Here is an 18,390-nt window from a genome sequence, read left to right as displayed (position 1 = left end):
TTATTCAGGGCTCACGATACACACACGTCCGGTGTAAATCAAACAGAACACCGTTGTAATGAGAGACTGGGTGAGCTGAACTCTTTAAAACACAGAAAATATACTCAAAACACCTCGTTTATGCAAAAAGCTTCATTGTTATTATTCCTGGTAATCTTGAATCAGAATAAGTTCCTCTTGCAGCTTCTCTTCTCTGATGATGTGGGCGGGGCAACCTGTCACTCACATGAGATCAGCCAATAGCAAACCACAACCATCCAATAAATTCTCCACGGACAAAATCAAGCCCCGCCCACATTTGTTCTTGTTCCAGAAGCATTTCACTCGGATATACGACACAATAGGGAAGAAAAGACGATTACAACTTACATTTCATGACTTTAAACAGTTTTATTGAGTAATTTGACACACTGAATTAGAACAAAATGGAGGGCATTTGATTTTATACATGCATCCAGAATATTTGTTTCACAACTGATGAATTTTGCAAGATTGACACTGTTATTGAACTAAACTGAATCAACATTGAACTGAATTGATCTGAATAATGACACTATGGTCTTTTACAGCAGAAATTGAGTTTGTCTCATATCTGATTAAGTTTGTATAATTGATTTGAAACCATCTGTATTGTATAAAGTGCTATAGAAATAAAAGTGAGGGAGGAGTTATAAAGTCAGATGGATTTGTGACATCAGAAAAGAAAAGTCGTTTCAGAGGTTAATCAAATTCTGATGAAAGTTTATGAAGACAAATCAGTCGATCCTCTCTTCTCTCTGATGAGTTCCTGCGCAGTTACATGGGTTTATATTTGTTGATTTATAACTTTATTTTAGGTTTAATTTTAGGCTTATTTTTAAACATTCTGATCCACACCCTCTGAACTGACTTCCAGTAACTCCCTCACCACACACACACACACACACACACACACACACACACACACTCTCAGGGCCGGCCGGCTGTGAAAAGGTAAATAACTTTTAAGATCTCGGGTCAAGCATGCAGGGAGAATTTAAAGCCGTGGCGTTTGCGGTGAAGCCGTTTGTCACATCTGACCTCTGAGTGACCCCACACACACAACAGCTGCAAGTCAGATATCACACACACACACATGTAAATTTAGGGTTAGTTTAGGCAAAAATATGTGTGTGTGTGTGTGTGTGAGAGAGAGTGTGTGTGTGTGTGTGTGTCTGTGTGTGTATTTGTGTGTGTGTGTGCGTCAATGTGTAATTGTGTGTGTGTATTTGTGTGTGTGTGTGTGTTAGCTTAGGCAAAAATGTGTGTGTGTGTGTATGCGTGTGAGAGAGAGTGAGTGTGTGTATGTGTGTGCGTGTGTCTGTGCGTATATTTGTGTGTGTGTGCGTGTGTGTGTGCGTGCGTATGTGTGTGTGTGTATTTGTGTGTGTGTATATATGTGTGTGTGTGTGTGTGTGTGTGCGTGCGTGTGTATGAGCGTGTATGTGTGTGTGTGTGTGTATATATATGTGTGTGTGTGTGTGTTCTTCAGCAGGTGAGATGACAATCGTGTCCCTCACCTGTGTTATGTGTGTTGGTTTGAGCTTTGATCTGCTGACACACACACACATACACACACACACACACACACACACCGATTCTCTCCAGTTCAAACTCGTCTCTTCAGTCGCTCTAAACTGGGACTGACCTCTGAAGGAATGTTATGGGTTCAGAAATCATTCTGAGTTTCTGCTTAAGAAAGTTAAGAAAGTTAATATTTTTGTGGAAACATGCATTTTATTTTCAGGATTCTTTGATGAACAGAAAGTTCAAAAGAACAGCGTTTATTTGAAACAGAATCTTTTGTAACATTATAAATGTCTTTACTGTCACTTTTGATCACTTTAATGCGTCCTCGCGGAATAAAAGTATTAATTTCTTATTTACCCCAAACTTCTGAATGAGAATCTAGAAAACACAGTTTACAATGAGAAAAAAAGAGAAAAAGTTGTTCCATCACTGAAAACAGCTCATTTTTGTACAGAAGGACTTCTTTAAATCCCTTAAATTGCATGGCTCTGTATGCTGAATATTTAAGAAGTCCAAAATATTATATTTAATATAATATTGATTTAATTTAGATATTTTTAAGCAAAAAAAATTGTGTGTGTGTTTAAGAGAGAGAGAGAGAGAGAGTGTGTGTTTGTGTGTGTGTGTGTGTTTTCAGTTTATTTCTATGTGAAACAGTCAAGTGGCTGGAAGGCAGGGATTGTGATATTATATATCATGGAAAAGGAAAGTCGGCTGAGCAAGTTATTATATTTAGATTAAAAGATTACAAAGGCAAACATTCTTCATTATTAGTAATGACGTGCTCTGATTAATCATTTACAATGAGACCAGGAACACGCATTAAGAAAGCAAACAGTTAATTCTGATTTCATGTTGACTTTGAAAGCGCATTGAACCTACAGCATTCCTGTCAGAGGTCATGACGAGGTCAAAGCGTCACAAACACGAGAGTTTGTAAAATCTACAGGAAATGTCTTACAGGATGCGTGTAAATCACATGACATGTTCTCCATTAATCCCACAAGCTCTCAGCGGGCAATGAAAAACAGCAGTCGGACACTTTCTCTCGCACACACACACACACACACACACACACACACACACACCAGGGATGAAACAAAGAACAGTTGTGTGCAGCATCAGCTGATAAGGAAATCTCTGTGTCATAAGAGCTTTATATAATGCATATCTCAAATGTTTTGAGTTATGATAGGCATCTTTCTTCAAACACACACAGTGCGCGAGACCGTTACGGCAACCTTTGAAGATCTTATCGCGTTTGCACTTCATTTCCTGAACACTGCAGTGTTTGCGGTGCACAGATTGTGTGGCCTCGTCCCGAAACCCAGTGAACGATAGACGGTATTATACAACTTCACAGGTTCAAAACAACAGCATTTATTTGAAATACAATCTTTTGTAACATTAAAATGTCACTTTTGATCAATTTAATGCATCCTTGCTGAATAAAAGTATGAATCTCGAACTTTTGAATAGTTGTTTCAGGGAATCTGAAAAAAAAAAGAAGATAAAAATTACTTTATTGACAATTAACTAGACATTTATCCTACAGTCCCACCACTAAAAATACACTTTACAGCTCAAATAAAACATTTTTTTACAGAAAATTGATTGAATTTCATGCAAAGAATGCATTGCTACTTCAATTGTAAGTCCAATATAATATACAGTGAGGAAAATAAGTATTTGAACACCCTGCTATTTTGCAAGTTCTCCCACTTAGAAATCATGGAGGGGTCTGAAATTGTCATCGTAGGTGCATGTCCACTGTGAGAGACATCATCTAAAAAAAAAATCCAGAAATCACAATGTATGATTTTTTAACTATTTATTTGTATGATACAGCTGCAAATAAGTATTTGAACACCTGAGAAAATCAATGTTAATATTTGGTACAGTAGCCTTTGTTTGCAATTACAGAGGTCAAACGTTTCCTGTAGTTTTTCACCAGGTTTGCACACACTGCAGGAGGGATTTTGGCCCACTCCTCCACACAGATCTTCTCTAGATCAGTCAGGTTTCTGGGCTGTCGCTGAGAAACACGGAGTTTGAGCTCCCTCCAAAGATTCTCTATTGGGTTTAGGTCTGGAGACTGGCTAGGCCACGCCAGAACCTTGATATGCTTCTTACAGAGCCACTCCTTGGTTATCCTGGCTGTGTGCTTCGGGTCATTGTCATGTTGGAAGACCCAGCCTCGACCCATCTTCAATGCTCTAACTGAGGGAAGGAGGTTGTTCCCCAAAATCTCGCAATACATGGCCCCGGTCATCCTCTCCTTAATACAGTGCAGTTGCCCTGTCCCATGTGCAGAAAAACACCCCCAAAGCATGATGCTACCACCCCCATGCTTCACAGTAGGGATGGTGTTCTTGGGATGGTACTCATCATTCTTCTTCCTCCAAACACGTTTAGTGGAATTATGACCAAAAAGTTCTATTTTGGTCTCATCTGACCACATGACTTTCTCCCATGACTCCTCTGGATCATCCAAATGGTCATTGGCAAACTTAAGACGGGCCTTGACGTGTGCTGGTTTAAGCAGGGGAACCTTCCGTGCCATGCATGATTTCAAACCATGACGTCTTAGTGTATTACCAACAGTAACCTTGGAAACGGTGGTCCCAGCTCTTTTCAGGTCATTGACCAGCTCCTCCCGTGTAGTTCTGGGCTGATTTCTCACCTTTCTTAGGATCATTGAGACCCCACGAGGTGAGATCTTGCATGGAGCCCCAGTCCGAGGGAGATTGACAGTCATGTTTAGCTTCTTCCATTTTCTAATGATTGCTCCAACAGTGGACCTTTTTTCACCAAGCTGCTTGGCAATTTCCCCGTAGCCCTTTCCAGCCTTGTGGAGGTGTACAATTTTGTCTCTAGTGTCTTTGGACAGCTCTTTGGTCTTGGCCATGTTAGTAGTTGGATTCTTACTGATTGTATGGGGTGGACAGGTGTCTTTATGCAGCTAACGACCTCAAAAAGGTGCATCTAATTTAGGATAATAAATGGAGTGGAGGTGGACATTTTAAAGGCAGACTAACAGGTCTTTGAGGGTCAGAATTCTAGCTGATAGACAGGTGTTCAAATACTTATTTGCAGCTGTATCATACAAATAAATAGTTAAAAAATCATATATTGTGATTTCTGGATTTTTTTTTTTAGATTATGTCTCTCACAGTGGACATGCACCTACGATGACAATTTCAGACCCCTCCATGATTTCCAAGTGGGAGAACTTGCAAAATAGCAGGGTGTTCAAATACTTATTTTCCTCACTGTATATCATATAAAATGCATTTATTTATTTTATTTATGAAAATATTGATAAGTATGATTTTTTTATGCTTTTTAAAAAATGTAATACCATCAGGTTTCTCATTCAAACGTGATTATATTGACTTGAAACGGTTACTCAATGGCTTAATTACATATTATATGTTATATCTTGCTTCTGTTACAGTTTTGTTGTACCTTACAATGACAATAAATCATCTTGTTTTCATTTTGAAATAAAATATTTCAATCAAGTATAGCTGGATCTAAAATTGTAAGCCTTATTAAAATATAATATTTGACATGCATGGTAAAGTGTGCATGGCTGTGATACACATGTTAGCATTGATGATGATGAACAGGCGCTCAGTTGGAGTCAGCGAGATGATCGGGACCCAATCAGCCTGTCAGAAAGTGACGTATTAATGGCAGTCTTTAGTGTGTGTGTATGATGTGTGTGTGACAGCTGTGGCAGCGCAGTAATAGCTCGTCTTTGTTCTGTGGCTGTACAGTGTGTGTCGCTGAAACCTCACCTGTCCTGAGAGTGACAGCTCAAGTATTATCAGAGCCATTAAGAGCTTCGGACTCCATTCCTGCAGGTTCTGCTATAGATGAAGGTTTAATTACACACTGCAGAGAGAGAGAGAGACAGAGAGAGACAGAGAGAGAGAGAGTCCAGTCAACTCAATCATTCACTCCTTAGAAATTCCCAGAATGCTCCTGGAAACCCATCGAGCATTGGCTGATCAGAACGTCACAGTCACTGTGGTCCCATAAAATTATCAATTAATACAAAATTATCTTCTAAATTAACTAAAACTAGGATTAAAAAAATAATACAAGGTATATCGATTTTTTTTTCAAAACTAATACAAATGACAAAAACAAAATTACTAAAATTTTAACTAAAATAAAAATATATTTTGAAAATCAGATTTTTACCATATTACTCGTATTATTCAGTACCATGGTTTATGTATAGAATAAGATAATTTGTAATATATTAATTTGTAATAATCATATTAATTTATTAAGTCATATTAATTCATAATTGTAATTTTATTTATATTAATGTATTATGTTATATTAATTTCAATAATTGATTACGGTGCATTAATTTATACATTTTATTATATTAATTTATTAAGTTAGATGAATTTATAATTTTAACTAGATGTACCGCATCGCGGTACAAAATATGACCGCCGCTCAGGCCTGCACTGGCTTTCCACAAAAATAAATGACGTGGAGTAATTTGGCTGTATTGCGTGTTTATGTATATACCTAAAAAAAGTAATAGTATGTGCATGTCTGTCTGTGTGTGTGTGTGTGTGTGTGTGTGTGTGTGTGTGTGTGTTTGTGTATGTGTGTGTCTGTGTGTGTGTGTGTGTGTCTGTGCGTGTATGTATGTGTGCGTACATGTGTGCGCGTGTGTGTTTGTGTGTGTGTGTGTCTGTGCATGTGGATTTGTATGTGTGTGTATGGGTGTGTGTCTGTGCGTGTGGATGTCAGTGTGTGTGCATGCTTGCGTTTGTTTGTATTCCTGCATGTGTGTGTGTGACAGTTTCATCCTAAACCAGCAACCCTTCACTCAACAGCACCATCTACAGGCCGATGAGTGTACAGTCACTAAATGTGCACATAAATGAATTTATTTTATACCCCCCCATGGATGAAATTCTACAAAACTTAGCAGAGGATACCCCCAGAGGATGTCAAGTTAATCATACACATGAAATATGGTGCAGGTCTGAACATCTCCACTGAAGATAGGGGCGATTAAAACAGAATAATATTGCATTTTCATTTTTTATGGGAGGGGCGCAAATCACAAATGAGTGATTATGGGCTAGGTTGATGTGGGCCCTTAAGAGCAACATACCATAAAAATTTCTTCATCCTCGGTGCCACGGTTCAGGTAGTTATTTAGGAAAAACTGCATTTTTTTGGGTTTGGGGGGGCCCAGCGCGGGGGGGGGGGGAGGGGGGGAGTGGCCCCCGGGGACCAAACGAAATTTTTCCGTAGAAGTCTAGTGGGGCTACATGCCCACCAAATTTCATGTTCCCCGGTGTTTCGGTGTCCCTGGTATCGTTGACGAAAAATTTACGGGGGCCCCAGCGCAGGGGGGGGGAAGTGGCCCCCGGGGACCAAACGAAATTTTTCCGTAAAAGTCTAGTAGACCAACATACCATAAAAATTTCTTCATCCTCGGTGCCACGGTTCAGGTAGTTATTTAGGAAAAACTGCATTTTTTTGGGTTTGGGGGGGCCCAGCGCGGGGGGGGAGTGGCCCCCGGGGACCAAACGAAATTTTTCCGTAGAAGTGTAGTGGGGCTACATGCCCACCAAATTTCATGTTCCCCGGTGCTTCGGTGTCCCTGGTATCGTTGACGAAAAATTTACGGGGGCCCCAGCGCGGGGGGGGAAGTGGCCCCCGGGGACCAAACGAAATTTTTCCGTAAAAGTCTAGTAGACCAACATACCATAAAAATTTCTTCATCCTCGGTGCCACGGTTCAGGTAGTTATTTAGGAAAAACTGCATTTTTTTGGTTTTGGGGGGGCCCAGCGCGGGGGGGGAGTGGCCCCCGGGGACCAAACGAAATTTTTCCGTAGAAGTCTAGTGGGGCTACATGCCCACCAAATTTCATGTTCCCCGGTGCTTCGGTGTCCCTGGTATCGTTGACGAAAAATTTACGGGGGCCCCAGCGCGGGGGGGGGGAGTGGCCCCCGGGGACCAAACGAAATTTTTCCGTAAAAGTCTAGTAGACGAACATACCATAAAAATTTCTTCATCCTCGGTGCCACGGTTCAGGTAGTTATTTAGGAAAAACTGCATTTTTTTGGGTTTGGGGGGGCCCAGCGCGGGGGGGGAGTGGCCCCCGGGGACCAAACGAAATTTTTCCTTAGAAGTCTAGTGGGGCTACATGCCCACCAAATTTCATGTTCCCCGGTGTTTCGGTGTCCCTGGTATCGTTGACGAAAAATTTAAGGGGGCCCCAGCGCGGGGGGGGAAGTGGCCCCCGGGGACCAAACGAAATTTTTCCGTAAAAGTCTAGTAGACCAACATACCATAAAAATTTCTTCATCCTCGGTGCCACGGTTCAGGTAGTTATTTAGGAAAAACTGCATTTTTTGGGGTTTGGGGGGGCCCAGCGCGGGGGGGGAGTGGCCCCCGGGGACCAAACGAAATTTTTCCTTAGAAGTCTAGTGGGGCTACATGCCCACCAAATTTCATGTTCCCCGGTGCTTCGGTGTCCCTGGTATCGTTGACGAAAAATTCAGTAAGGTGACGGGAAAAAAAAAAAAAAAAAACTTTGACAATCCCTATATGACCGCTTTCGCTAGCTACGCTAGCGGCGGTCATAATTATACTTATTTATCATTTTTATCTGTGCATGCATTTTGGAAATTGAACCAATGTTCTTGCGTTCTTTTTTTCCTTTTTTTTTTTTAAAATGAGGGATTGGGTGATTTGTTTTGTGTGTGTGTGTGCGCGCGCGTATATTCATGCATCTGTGTGTGTAACGGATGTAAGCTGATCTGAGAGTGTAATGAGACTCTTCTAGTTAATCCTGCAGATCTTTGGATGCCGTTCACATCAAGACACCTTCACATCCGCAGTCGTAACTCACACCAACACACACGGCACAGAACCCATCAGTGTGTGTGTGTGTGTGTGTGTGTGAGAGAGAGACTGGAGTCAGACAGGGGTGCGTTTCCCGAAAGCATGGTTAGCCAACTATGGTCGCAAGTTCCGTCGTTATCAGCATAGTTCAACGATTTGGTGTTTCCCGAAACCATCGTTCCAACGAACGTTCGCAAACAGCATTGCAAACTTGTGTGGTTGGAACGAAGCATAGTTTCTAGTTTACATGAGATGTAGACTTAATAAATCCTTATCTTTAGCAAAATAAGCAAGCTGACATTAAGTACAACCTGTGTTATTTATTTAGAATACATACAAATATAATTTACGTCTTTTAGTTTGTCAAGAGATTTAAAGCACCGTTTTTGAAGACTGCGCATGTGCGAACGTGTACTATGTAAGAACGAGCCAAATATTGAGTCTGGTAATAAAGCAAAATAACTGAGAAAAATTTGAAATGGTCTTCAGATGCCATGTCTGTAACTTATATGACAAAATCTAGCGTTAATTCGATCTCAAACTGATTAATTAAAATAAGTTATTAGTCCACCACGTGCGAGACGTCATAAACCAACGTGGCTGAACGATACTTTGCAACATACGGTTTCGGGAAACAGTCGTGACTAGCTAGTTGATTTCTCCAACGATGCATCGTACTATGGTAGTTAAGCAGCGAGCTATATAGTTGTACGGGAAACGCACCCCTGGGGTAAGCATCGTTAGCCAACTATGGTCGCAAGTTCCCTCGTTACCAATAGAGTTCAATGATAACTCTAACATTGCGATGATCGCAATGATAACATTGCGATGAACTTGCGACCATAGTTGGCCAACGGTGCTTTCGGGAAACGCACCCCAGAACGGCTGACCGAGACCGACCCTCTTCATGCCACAGTAAAGTTAAGTGAAGTTTTAGCCCTCTAACGCTGAATCAGCCAATCAATCAATCAATCAATCATGGACCAATCAGAATCCAGTATGCAAATACCACAATGATGTCATCGCCGTTGGATACATTTTGAAAAGTCAGTGCAAGTCAAAGCGAGTTCAAACTTTCATATTAAATTTCTTAAACTATAACATTTACAACCACAAAAAAATCCTTTTGATTTACAGTTTGAGCTGAATTAATTTCCGAAGTTTAATACTCGGAGGTTTTCCTGATGATGTATGTTGTGTCTGTGATTCTGTTCTTCTGCGCGCTCCTCGTTTATCACGATGATGATCACGTGTTTCTCCAGCGCTCGTGCTCTTCTTCCTCATGAAGATGGATCGTGAGCACGTGTGTGTGTGAGGCCGTGTGTGTGAGGCCGTGTGCTGAGAGCATCTGAGATCTGATGTGTCGAAGCCAAACCAGTGAGTCAAACCCATCTATTCTAGTGGTTCTCGACCGCGTCACAAAACTCTGTGAACACACAGTGGAAAACAAGCTCACATGAATGTGTGTGTGTGTGTGTGTGGAGGAGGAGAGAAATGCTGAGCTAGCGGCTCCGTCTCTCCTCTGAACACATGATGGATGAGAGAGAGAGAGAGAGAGAGAGAGAGAGAGAGAGAGAGAGAGAGAGAGAATGCGAGAGAGAGAATGCGAGAGAGAGAGAGAGAGAGAGAGAGAGAGAGAGAGAGAGAGAGAGAGAGAGAATGCAAGCACACACAGATCTGAGAGACAGTGATGGATGTTCGGTGACTCTGCCTGTTGTTTGACACCTTCAGATTTGTCATCTTGGTGTTTAATGAGCGAGTGTGTGCTGTGTTTATGTGCGTCTCTCAGTCTTCACTTATTCTGGGCCTCAGAACATCAATATTTCCTCAATAGTTTCAGTGGAAACGAATGACTTTCTCATGGATGTTTTGCAGATGTTGACTGAAGTCTGAATGAACAAGAAGACTGTTAATTTGTGTGTAATTTTGACCTAAGCTTATGTGTATTTGCTCTGAAATAATGTAATTTAACATCTTTAAAGGGCTCTTATTCTGCTTTTTTCCATGTTCATCTTTCTTTAGAGTGTAATGTTGCTGTTTGAGCATGAAAAAGCTCTGTAACGTTCCAGTTATTCTCTATATCAGTGTCAGTGTTTCTGAACTCCTGAAACGCCTCCATTGTAGTCTTGAGTTTCTTCCGGGAACGAACACGTCACAATATTCCTCATTTAAATAATTCATGCGCAGAATAAAGGGGCGGGGCCTGGTTGAGTTACCCCAAACACACTCAAAGCGCTCGACCAATCACAACACACTGCTCCAGCCGACCAATCAGAGCACAGTGTGCTTTACAGGAGGAGGGGCTTCATAGAGACAGGAAGTAAACAGAGCGTTACTGACAGACTGGGAAGAGAGGAGCCGCAACAATGGAGAATATGAGGAGAATACTCAACATTCAAGCTGGAAAACATGTAGAGCCTAAATATTTAAATAACTTTGATCGTTGCATCAAAGCTCAGTCATGATGGGATAAATACACAGAATTAAATGGCTTTTGATGCTAAAATATGTTCTCAGATCTGAGAGTAATACGACACTGTTTATGTCCAGACAAGCGTGGTCAGTTTCATCATTGTTTGGATCTCACGTGTGTTTGATGCTTGAATCATGATGCATGATGTCCACTTGCTGTCTTCATAGTGCACTTAGAGTACAGTAACTGTGTTTGTTCTGCTGACCGCGGTGAAATTACAGCTCAGGAACAGCTGCTCGATTCTTCTGTAACTCCACATCACTGACCGCTCTCACTTACACAACCAATTAGACCTGATTTATGACCCTGCCGGACAATCGGAGCGTTCTCTGGGAGGCGGATACGTTTACGCTGCTGTTTTTAGCTCTTGTGTATAGGGACTGAACAGGTTGTGGCGGGGTCAGATCCCAGGCGGTGGCGTGTGACCCCTGACCTCTGACCTCACGGACGGGTTACAGTAGCACTATGAGCTTTTCTCTGTGGACTAAAGGTCATGCGGTGCTTGAGTCTGCCGGGATAATTGATGGGCTGAAGTGAACTTTACAAAGCGCTGTACTGTGAGTTGCTGTACCGCCATAGACAGATGTAAGACAACATCCTTAAATGACTAAACTCACAGTTTATTCCAATAGAGTTCTCCATCAGTGTTATTTTCACCATTATTTATTCATATTTTGAATTAGCTTTTATTTTTAGTTTTTTATCTAGCTTTAATTTATTCCAATTTTAGTTTTAGTAATTTTAGTATTTTAACTTAAACTTATTTTATTTAGTTGCAAAGTCAACATTTCTGATGAAATAATAATAAATTAGATTATATTATATATATATATATATATAGTTCAAGTTTTTTATCTAATATTTATATTTTGTTTTATCTCTGCTTTATTTCAGTTTAGAAAATCTTTTTAGTAGTTTCAGTTCGTCATTTTTGTATTTTTACTTAAACTTATTTTATTTCAGTTAGTTGCTAACATATCTGATTTTTTTTACCATTTTTTTTACATTGATATTTTCCATTAATAATTTATATTTTATTTATGGTTTATTTCAAATAAGGAAAACAATTTTTAAATAGTTTTTGTAATTTATTTTTACTTACTTTTTTAACATTTAATTTCAGTAAGTTGTCAAGGCTTTATTTCAGTTAAGTTTTTTTTTAAATTAGTTTTAGTTATTGTATGACTTAAATTAGTTTAGTTTTTTTTTAATCAATAAAAAGATAATATTTTATTATTATTATTAAATTATTTATTTATTATTAAAGTATATAATTTATTTTATTATTATTATTAAAAATATTTTATTCTATTTGTACTTTATTTCAATTAAGGAAAACAATTTTTAATAGTTTAAGGTTTAGTTAACAATAGCATGATGTTTAGCTTACATCTCAATACTCTTAAGGTGATAGAAATATTCATTATCACCATCTTAGATGTGTGTTTTTTTCTTAACCAAGTCTGTCGCAATGCATTCTGGGATGCTTCTCTGCAACCTTAAAATTCGGCCAAATGAAGGCATCTTAAACGTCGAAACATCCTTCGATTTACAAGCACATATCAAATGTGTGTGTGTGTGTGTGTGTGTGTGTGTGTGTGTGTGAACGTCCCCGCAGCGGTACGTTTGACTGAAGAGTTACTTGTTATTTATTGGCTACTAAATTGCAGGTCAGTGTGTGTTGTGCTGGTTAATGAGTAGCTGTGTGTGTGTGTGTGTGTCGGCCTGTGGCTGTTTGTTAGTTCAGATGTCTTTAGGGAAATCTACACACTCCCTTTGGCTGCTGTTTTTCTCTTCTGCTCACAAAAATATAGTACATGTAGAGTGTGTGTGTTCCCTCCGGCACAAACCCAGTGTGTCTTTAAATGAACGGCTGAATGCTGACAAAACATCTAGTGTGAGAACATGTAAATATGATAACTTGCATGCAGGAAGCTCAATAATAACACTTATAAACGGTTATATATCTACACCAGATTGATTTCATGTGTTGTTGGATTGTGAAATATCATGCAATGTATTGCGCAATACTTGTGTTGAGGACTTGACAGTGGGTTTGGGGTCGGAAAGAAGTTCATACTTTTATTCAGCAAGGACGCATTACATTGATCAAAAGTGACAGGAAAGACGTTTATAATGTTACAAAAGATTCTGTTTCAAATAAATGCTGTTCTTTAGAACTTTCTCAAAGAATCCTGAAAAAATCACGGTAGCAGAACTATTTTCAACATTGATAATAATGTTTCTCGAGCAGCAAATCATCATATTAGAGTGATTTCTGAAGGATCATGTGACACTGAAGACTGGAGTAATGATGCTGAAAATACAGCTTTGATCACAGGAATAAATTACACTTTACTGTATATTCACATAGAAAACAACTGTTTTACATTATAATAATATTTCACATTTTTACTGTATTTTTTTATTAAATAAATGCAGCCTTGGTGAGCAGAAGAAACTTATTTTAAAAACAGTACAAAATCATAACCACAAACTTTTGAATCGTAGTGTGTATGTGTATATAACACACACACACATATATATATATATATATATATATAAGGACAACTTTGATGAACTTTTTTTGATCCGCTTCATATGTTGACTATGGTATACATACATATATATATAAGTGTATATGTGACCATGGACCACAAAACCAGTCTCGAGTCGCACGGGTATATTTGTGGCAATATCCAACAATACATTGTATGGGTCAAAATTATCGATTTTTCTTTTATGCCAAAAATCATCAGGATATTAAGTAAAGATCATGTTCCATGAAGATATTTAGTAAATTTTCAACTGTAAATATATAAAACATGTATTTTTGTGAGTGAATGCAGCACAATCACCAACATAAATGTAGAACTTTAAAGGAGATTTTCTCAATGTTTCGATTTTTTTTCACCCTCAGATTCCAGATGTTCAATAGTTATAGACCAAATATTGTCCTATCCTAATAAACCACACATTAATGGAAAGATTATTAATTCAGCTTTCAGATGATGTATACATCTCAATTTCAAAAAATTGACCCATGTGACTGGTTTTGAGGTCCAGGGTCACATATATATGACCCAGTTCAGGTTTGTGACCTTTGCCCCTGTGTTCAGGTCATCTGGAGTTGAGTTGGTGTTTGTCCAGGTCAGTTGTGCTTCTGACTGACAGGTGAGATCTTGTGAATAATCAGTGTGTGTTTGATCCTCAGTCCGGATCACCTGAGAGCGGGAGGAATGTCCCCTGTACCTGCGACTCTGAGGCTGTGTTTGCTGAGCTTTAATTTATGACCACGAGAGAAGATGATAATTGTAGCTCCTGTCTGTTGGTTTTGATGTATAGCGTTAATAATGTCGTTTGTCCTGCGTTTGACCTCATTCTGATCACAACCAGGTTAACGATTCCTACGGCTCAGAGATGGAGCTTTTAATCTGTTTACAGCCGTGTTTGTGTTGGAGATGTTAAAGCCGTCAGGAGGCTCATAAACCGAAGCACAGCCCGTCGATTGAACTCAATCTCATGAACACTTAAAGGACACGACAAGCGGCCTTTAGGCAAATGAGTCTGGTTGGCTTTGTTTTAAAGCACATCATCTTTACGAAGTGTTTAGGAATCATTGTTAAATCTTTTTTGTTTTTTTACAGAATTTGACCGGTCATTTTAAGGATTTCCAGGTCACACATTAGGTTTTGGCTCATGAAATGCCCTTCGCGATACATTTGACTTCAGTAACAGGATCTGTTTTTGATTCAGAATCTCCATACATGCTTCTTTTATAAGCCTATCCTTATTTGATATAATTGCTGTAACTTTTAAGGTAGCTTTAAAGCAACACTAAAGCCCTTTTCCTCTTCGGTCCCCCTACAGGTTGGAAGCGGAATTGTCCATTAGCGCTGTCGTAAATAAGTTAGCCTACCGTCGCACACACACTCACTGTTTATGTTTAAATAACGATGTCCACAGACAAGGTAGAGTATGTTGCATGATTTCATGAAAGTATGATGAATTGCGACATCAGAAACGAGGAAAAATTAAATAATGACTATTGTAACGCTTGCCGTAAAGCAAGTCAAATTTGTAGTTTTCTTATGTCTCATTCGAACTACAGATCCGCTACCCGATCTGGCAAACTTGCATGGTGTGGTTATAGCAGATACAGGGCTGCAAAGCGAATGCAGAAGTGCCGTTCACCCTGTTACGAGTTCATGAACCACTGAAACTATTTTGGAAACATTATTTTAATTTAAAAATAATCTTTAGTGTTGCTTTAAATGGCATTTCATCCCTGCATGACTTACAACAATAGCCTGAAACAACTCATATAGTTTGTGTAGTTTTGAGGATCTCAGCTGAAGATAAAAGTCCTTTTAAGAGGCTGAACTATTACATTTTAAGGGAAAAGTTCAGGACAAGCCTGTTTTTTATTTTTTATTTTTAATATATATTTTAATTTAATTTGTAATTATTTTTTTATTTTATTCATTTTAATTATTTAATTTAATGTTAATTTTTTTATTTTTTTATTTTTTATTTTATTTTGTCAAAATAATGTGCACAAAAAAATCAATCACACACAACAGAATGTATATTAAAGGAAATATTATTTTGATTTGTACACAAAAGAATGTTTCACATACAACAAAATGTGTATTAAAGTAAATAGTCACAATGTTAAGGCATTTTTTATTTTATTAATTTTATATATTTTTTTAATACTATCCACTAAAAAATTATTCACATACGACGAAACGTAATACAATCACAATGTGACATTTATTTTGTTTTATTTTAAAGAACGTACACTAAAGAATCAGTCAGGATGTGTATTAAAGTAGCTATAGGTTTCATTTCTTATTAACTTTGATACTGACCGGTCATATAAATAGTGAGAGAGCAAAGCTGCTGCATAAAAGATGTTTGGAAGTTTTTTTCCCCCTTTTTTTCAGTTGGATACTTCAGATCTAATTTAGTCTTGGTGTAATTTTTCCTACTTGTGAACTTTTATGGCTGTTCAGGACACCTGTGCTCCGGGATATTGCTGGAAATCCCCATCAGGGGAACTTTATATATAGTGTGTGTGTGTGTGTGTGTATTAAACAGAAACTGTGCCACTTGAATCTTTGAAGCTATTTGTCTTCCGAATAACTAACAGTCTTATCAGAAACTATTTTAGTGTCTCAAAAGCGCACAGATTATGTTTAGACCTGAAAGAAACCACTTATCAGTCACACAGCAACACACACTCACAACATCCTGCATTATTATAAGGTTTCACAGATGCAGTCAGAACATCAGCTGTGTGTGTTCACCATAAACACTAATCAAGGATCAGATAAGCCAATTTTCTGAGGAAATGCATTATACACCGATCGGACACACACACACACACACACACACACACACACACACACACACACACACACACACACACACACACACACACACACACTGAATTAGTTACAGACTGGAGTGTGAGTCTGCTGATCTCAGCTCAGCTTCTGATGCCTTTATTTGGTGTGTAAACACTAAGCTGCTAATACTATTAGGCGAGGAGGAGATTTCCCGTCAGAGAAAGTGTGTTTACGGTGGTAATTGATCTCAGCTGAACCTCAGTTACTCTCGGCTCTTGTGAACGCCTCATCTTCAGTTCTGATCGGCTGTGATTGTGTTGTTTAGACACACAGAGGAACAGAAGCGAGAGCGAGGCTGGAAATGGGAAGATAATGATGACTAAACATCAAACTACCAATAACAAACTATTTAATTATTTGCTTAATTATTTCTTCTCTGCATTTCTCTGTTTTAAGGCGCACTGACGCTGCAAAGTGGAAACTAATTGACTAAATGATTACTTAACAATTAACAATTTATTAATTGATTATTGCATTGTATTGTATTGTATTTATTTTTATGCTTTTCTCAGCATTTCTTTCTTTGTTTTAAGAGCCATTGGGACTGGAAAATAGAAAACTAAATGGCTAGATGATCATCCATCCTCTGTTTTAAGACCCATTCATATTTTAATAGTTGGATATTAATGCTAGTTTAAAAAGAAATCTTGCCGAATAAGTTTTCTTCCCTATTTAACAATGAAATGATTAAAATTTACCAGTTTGTACAAATTTCTTGAAACCCATTTGTACGATTCACCTCAAGCTCATCGTATTCTTGATGCACAATGGTTTATCTTGATGTTCATCTAACCATAAATAGGCCACCGCTTGAGGAAAAGCTAAATCCTATTTTGTCCTTTAAGTCTTGATTTTGCATGTTTTCCAGCTTGAATGTTGATTATTTTCCTCATATTCTCCATTGTTGCGGCTCCTCTCTTCCCAGTCTGTCAGTAACGCTCTGTTTACTTCCTGTCTCTATGAAGCCCCTCCTTCTGAAAAGCACACAGTGCTCTGATTGGTCGGCTGGAGCAGTGTGTTGTGATTGGTCGAGTGCTGCGAGTGTGTTTGGGAAATGTCCCGCCCCTTACCATAACCGCCAGTTTAACACACTACTAACTAACTCAACCAGGCCCCGCCCCTTTATTCTGCGTATGAATTATTATAATGAGGAATATTGTGACGTGTTCCCGGAAGAAACTCAAGACTACAATGGAGGCATTTCAGGAGTTCAGAAACACTAGCTGCGTTTACATGGACCGCGGGAGGGGCATTTTTACTGCGTGATCAATAAGCAGCATGGCAAAGCGGTTAATATGCTCTAAATTATGACCAGAGACGAATTAATATTACGTCTGCTGTTTAAAACAAATAAAGAACCAATAGATGAGAATATGTATGCGTGAAAAGCGGGAAACTCTGTATATTCGTGCAGTGTGCGCATGTCAAAACATCAGATCCGATTTGAAACTTGTGACATATAAACGCGCACATCAACCCGATTACTTTATTTATCATTCATGTAAACACCTTCATCAATCGGATTGATTTCATTCCGATTGTGTCCATGTAAACGTAGCTACTGATATAGAGAAGAACTCCCGAAACCTTTCTCATGCTCAAACACCAGCATTACACACTAAATAAAAAAAAAAAAATAGCAGAATAGCTGCTCTTTAAGCATCGATAAGTCTATTTATGGTGTTGTCTTATTCACATATTCACTTACGTGAGGCATTGTGTGATTTAAGTGAAGAGTGCAGGACAAGAGAGGATCCATCGGTGAGCGCTTTTATTCTGTAAATACACACCGAGTGAGAGAGCAGGAACATAAATCTACTGACACTATCTCCGTATCATTTCCTAGTGTCGACCTTGGCAAATGTGCGGGCGGCTGTAGAGAGAATAGGACAATTGTGTGTGTGTGTGTGTGTGTGTGTAGCTCAGTGATGTATGACCAGTCAAGTGGAGTCGATTATAGAATCAAACGTGTGTGTGTGTGTGTGTGTGTGTGCTGTTCTAAAAAAAAATTTTTTGGTACACAGTTGCTCTATGGAGGAAAATTAATGTTGATAAAATTT

The 18,390-nt window shown here is 38.8% G+C and overlaps 1 long non-coding RNA gene across 1 annotated transcript; it reads right to left on the bottom strand.

Annotated features, from left to right (window-relative positions):
• Positions 1-2,908: 2,908 nt before the first annotated feature.
• On the bottom strand, positions 2,909-18,170 carry LOC311096626. The gene is made up of 3 exons (XR_014609066.1): positions 18,039-18,170; positions 5,352-5,448; positions 2,909-3,041 (listed from the first exon to the last, which is right to left on the bottom strand). It is a non-coding gene; the product is annotated as an uncharacterized lncRNA (long non-coding RNA).
• Between the last annotated feature and the right edge of the window lie 220 nt (positions 18,171-18,390).

The sequence above is a fragment of the Abramis brama genome (genome assembly GCF_963993115.1).
Source record: "Abramis brama genome assembly, chromosome: 14".
NCBI classification, from domain to species: Eukaryota; Metazoa; Chordata; class Actinopteri; order Cypriniformes; family Leuciscidae; genus Abramis; species Abramis brama.
Note: the sequence above shows the minus strand (reverse complement) of the source record. Positions and strands in the feature narration are given on the sequence as shown.